This window comes from Bactrocera latifrons, unplaced genomic scaffold (assembly GCF_001853355.1).
Source record: "Bactrocera latifrons isolate USDA-ARS-PBARC rearing strain unplaced genomic scaffold, ASM185335v1 scaffold_83, whole genome shotgun sequence".
NCBI lineage: Eukaryota > Metazoa > Arthropoda > Insecta > Diptera > Tephritidae > Bactrocera > Bactrocera latifrons.
In genome coordinates, this window is record NW_017537523.1 from 95,425 (window position 1) to 101,167 (window position 5,743).

The following is a 5,743-nucleotide window of genomic DNA, read 5'->3' on the forward strand; positions in this document are numbered from 1 at the left end:
GCCCACTTATGGACCAAAAACCATATCTCAGGAAGTACTCAACCGATTTCAATGAAATTCGGTATATAATATTTTCTTAACACCCTGATGACATGCACCGAATATGGGTGGAATCGGTACACAACCACGCCTGAAATCTCGATTATCACTTTATCATGCGAAGTATAAAATGTTCGGTGACACCCGAACTTAGCCCTTCCTTACTTGTTATTGTATTGGCTTTGATTTAATAACATTACTTTAAGCCATTTAATTATTTTAAAACATAAATTTGTAAAATGCGCCTGAATGTAGGCAATAGAAAACAAATATATCGATATGTGTATATATTTGAATCGGACTATGATAAATAATTTGTTTCTAGATTTTTTTTGTAGCGAAAAGTACATATGTATTTGGCAACTCTTCGAATGCGACTCGTAAAGTTTGTCTAGCGATTTTTACCATCGAAAAAAATTTGTCAAAAAGTTTGCATGAACTTTTGTGGTTTTAATGGCAGCACGGCTAAAGAAACGCTGAAAATGTTGCATTTGTGTTTACTATAGTCTACTTTATCACAAAAGCAGGTAAGACACGAAGGCGCTTTTGACAGCGTAACCAGGATTCGAGCGCCCTCTCTGCGCCTTAATACAAAGGGTTTAAATCTCGCTAAAGGATAGTGCAGTGGGGTTAAGCTAAGAATCAACCCCTCTAAAACGACCATGGCGCCGTTAACGGGATGTAAGTCTCTGCCCAGCTGCAGGAATCTCACCCGTGGAGAGGTGGAGATGACCAAAAATGTCAAATATCTCGGTCTCCGGCTGGATGCCACTGTTGGTGTGCATTCGACTAGCCGGTAAATGCTGGGCCTGCAAGTGAAGGATTGTGAGGTGGTTGTACCCCATGATCATGCAACCGATAATCACGTATGGGGCCGTCGCTTGGGTCTCAAAAGCTTCGCATACTACGGTATGATTCCAACTATCGAAGCTGCAACAACTTGCATGCACCTGGAGGTCGATTACAATACGCACATTACCGACGGTAGTATTTGAACTCATGCTTGAGCTCACACCACTTTACGTAGTAATCGCTCAGGTAGCCAAGCACACACTGCTTCAAATGACAGCAGAACGGTGAGGCAGAGGTAAAGTAATCTCATCCCAGCGGTTGGAAGAATTAAGTGATGTAATAACATTGGTTCTTTACATAAAGTACAGCATTTCTAGAAGGATAAACTTCACAAAGAAGATCAAGAATACCCTTAGCAGCAAAGCTGAATGTAATGGTTCCACATACGAGCTTCTGCTTAGTGATAGTACAATCAAGTGGTACCTCGACGGCTTGAAAACGTCGGAGGGAATTGATGAGGGAGTCGCAGCACCATGCAGCAAACTCTTCCATCGCCTCACTAGCCCCTGGCAGTTTATAGGAATTGATCAATATGTTTCAGAAGAGGGCACAATAGACCTAAGTTGCAATTCTCGTTTCAAAAACTCAAAGACGAGGTCACCAAAGAAATGCTTGACAACATGGCTGCGGACGCCACATCCAGCAAACGTATCATTAATGGACTGGATGCGTGAGTTTATGAATATGAATGAAAAGCAAAAAAAAAAAAAAAAACAAGTAAGGAAGGGCTAAGTTCGGGTGTCACTGAACATTTTATACCCTCGCATGATAAAGTGATAATAGAGATTTTAGGCGTTGTTGTCGTCCATATTTGGCACATGTCATGAGGCTGTTAAAAAAATATTATGTACCGAATTTCATTGAAATCGGTGGAGTACTTCCTGAGATATGGTTTTTGGTCCATAAGTGGGCGACGCCACGCCCATTTTCAATTTTTAAAAAAAGCCTGSRTRCAGCTTCCTTCTGCCATTTCTTCCGTAAAATTTAGTGTTTTTGACGTTTTATGTTAGTCGGTTAACGCAATTTTAGTGATTTTCAACACAACCTTTGTATGGGAGGTGGGCGTGGTTATTATCCGACTTCTTCCATTTTTGAACTGTATATGGAAATGCCTAAAAGAAATGACTCTATACAGTTTGGTTGACATAGCTATAGAAGTTTTCGAGATATGTACAAAAAAGTTAGTAGGGGGCGGGGCCACGCCCACTTTTCCAAAAAAATTACGCCCAAATATGCCCCTCCCTAGTGCGATCCTTTGTGCCAAATTTCATTTTAATATCTTTATTTACGGCTTAGTTATGACATTTTATAGGTTTTCGGTTTCCGCCATTTTGTGGGCAGGCGGCCGATTTTGCTCATCTTCGAACTTAACCTTTTTTATGAGCCAAGAAATACGTGTACCAAGTTTCATCATGATATCTCAATTTTTACTCAAGTTACAGCTTGCACGGACGGACGCACGGACAGACAGACATCCGGATTTCAACTCTACTCGTCACCCTGATCACTTTGGTATATATAACCCTATATATGACTCTTTTAGTTTTAGGACTTACAAACAATCGTTATGTGAACAAAACTATAATATTCTCTTTAGCAACTTTGTTGCGAGAGTATAAAAATGTGTCCTTGAACCCTGAGCAAGTGATTCGCATATCTCAACTCTTCTTCACACTCAAATTATGCACCGCGTTTAAGTCGGTACTCAAATCTAACAAATATATATTTATGTATTTTTCAAAGCTTATGCATATTTTTGCATTTTTCTTCATCTGGTTTTACAGTTCGCTGAATGTTGTGACATGGCCGGCATGCGGAATAAACAAGTCAACGTTCTGACAGCAGTCATACGAACTTATGAAGCATACACTATGCGGCCGGCAGCACCCATGGCGATTCTCACTTTGACAGCGGTTGACAAAGATACTACACTAGCAGAACAACAACAATACAGCAACAAAAACACACCACATAACAATGCCACAAGCCACCTAAGCCACTGTGGAGCACAACGGCCACGCTAGAATGCGAAAAGGTGTGCAGCGAAAATGCCATAAGAGAGCGGAAAAAGTGCGCACATTTCATATAGCAATAAGAAAAGAGCAAAACATTCCCAGACAAACCTGAAAACGTGCGCTGAATTTAAAAATATCCGCAGTTTTTTGTTGCATTAAAAATTTATTGTCGAAATCCTTAAATCGAATTTTCGTATTCACAACAAATATTTCGGCAACGAAAATAAATTGTCAAACAAGTGTGGATTGATAAGGAGAGGAGCGCTGTGGTGAATTGCATGACAAGTGAGACAAACGTTTCTCGGCAGGTGAATAAAAAAGCGCAGTTCAATACAGCGCAGTCAGTGACATGATATGACTGTGTGGCTTGAAGTGTAAATTGAATATTGGCTTGCACTCAATTCACTTGAGAATAAATTTGTTTGTACTGTTACCTAAAATTACAATATTTTATATAATTTACCTGAAATTTTGTTTCAACACAGTTCGATACTTCTTTTGAGTCGAGCAAAACTTTAAGATATGCATAGGGAGGCTTCTTCTTTGGAAATGAAAGAACTTCGCACTTTTGAAGTAGCTGGCTGCAAATTGGATTACAACACCTATAAAGTAAATGTTTGTTTCGGTTATATTACTTTCGGACCGATAGTCAAGTGAGGAAAAGATACTTCTCTCGACGAACAAAAATCACGTTCTATAAGTCGCTCAACATTCCCGATCTATGACAAGGCGTCGAAATATGAACGATGACTAAAAGAGATGAGAAAGTGCTTGGAGCATTCGAGGGAACTGTTCTTTGCAAAGTCTTCGGAGCCGTTCGCGTGAGTGGTGAATAACGAAGAATATGAAACCGCGAACAATATGAGCTATAGGGCAAGTTGGATATAGTTAAGCGTATAAAAGTCCAACGAAAGCGCCAGATAAGCGATAGCGTTCTCAATCGAAAAATGAAACTACAACGAAGAGCTCTTGCGTTACAAAACCATTGGGTGGACAACGGAAGCAAGTGCCCACAAACAATCAACTTAAGATCAAGTTCATAGTAACTTGTCTGCACTTGGTATGTACAACTGGCGTTTGCTCGGAAATGATGAAGGCAACTGGCGAAGTTTTGTGTTCTGAAACCAAACCAACCCACGGTGGTAGTTCCAAAGTGGAAGAAAATAAATACCCGTGATTCACTTGATCTAACCTTGAGTCAAGTAGAATAATAACAAAGATGTGTAGCCAAAAAATAGGCAGGCTAAAGTGTGCCAGCGAATCATCCCTTCTCAGAGTTGTGCGCTGTGTTGGGATCCCCCACGTAAAAAACGACACCCTTGAAAAATGCAAAACTGAGCCGTTTGAGAGACCACTACTTTTAGTGACGACCACCCTGGTGGATAAACGTCTAGCCACAATCCGCGAAATTCTTCAACATATCGCTGATTTTCGGCCACGCACCGATGGAACATAGAGAAGATATGACCAAAGATGTATTCCGTGCGCGCCTGGAGCGCATCTAAGAGAGCTGTGATACTTCAATAAACACAAGGAAGGTTCCACGTCGCCTATGGTTTTTTGCGCAACGGCAGCCAGTGGAACAATGAGGCCTCCACTGCATTGGACAGACAAGGTCGGGAAGGTTCTGTCTACTCTTGGAATCGCCAAACAACTATGGAAAGAACTACTGGCGGGCTATTGAAAACTCGGTTTTAACCTCGAAAGCTGTGTCTGCGCCAATTAAGAAGCAGAATATCAAAATTTCGAATACAACATAGAAATAGTGATTTCAAATAAATATAATTTAAGCGTTCTGGGTATTTTTGTGTTACTGAGAAAGCCTAACAATAATTCATCAGCTCAAATAGAAACAAAAAATTATCTTTGAGTTTTTCGTCTAAATTTGAAATATTTTCAAGGATCACACTAATATATTCACACATTTCCATGCATTCTATATTGCAACCAGCTAGTCGCTAAGCAACCCTGCTCACTTTAAATAACGTTGTAAATTTAATTTAATCTACTCCAGTACACGTCCGTTCTTTCGGTCCTTACGAGGTGACAATGAACAAGGCGCGACACGCGCATAAATTTGTATAGGTATGCAAGTTCGTTATTGCACTAACGCTGCCGGTGGTTGCACCCCCACGACAATACATTTAAGTCTGTTGCACAACAACGCCCACAACTCCACGTGGTGCTCATAAATTTTTTACTCCCATTGGTCGGGTATTAATGAGCGCATGCAGCAGGTGACCAGCTGACAATGACAGCACACAAGCCCGTATAACTGTACATAACTGCATGTGAAATTGTCAAGCATATTTGTGTGTGTGTATACCCACATATACCCACATTGCGCCACTACTGTAATATTAACTGTTATCTGCCGTATTAATTATGCCACGACTGCTTGTGTATTCCAATGTGGCCGCAATGAAATTCAGCGCAGACTGTCTCCTAAGCGAATTAGCGACTAAAAACAAGCGGACCGCGTTGCTTGCTACATTTCCACTGGGCATACTGTTGTTTGTGAAGGGGCATATATAGAAGTGCATTTTCTATGAGAGCTTGGATGTCCCCGCGGATAGGCAGAAGGACGCAAGTGTTTTAATAATTTAAACACAGAAAGAAATATATTTGCGCACAGGTTAGGTTAGGTTCGATTAAGAGATCGAACCTAAAGGGGGTATTCCTTGAACAGCTTAGAACATAGATCATAAGACCGTTAGAAACCGACAAACAGCTTTGAGCTTATCACAAATTTGTTGAGACAGCCAATATCAGTTTCGGCTGCGTCTCCTGGTTTGCTGAAGATGGCGAAGAAAGAAAGTGCCTGAATTTTTCCATCA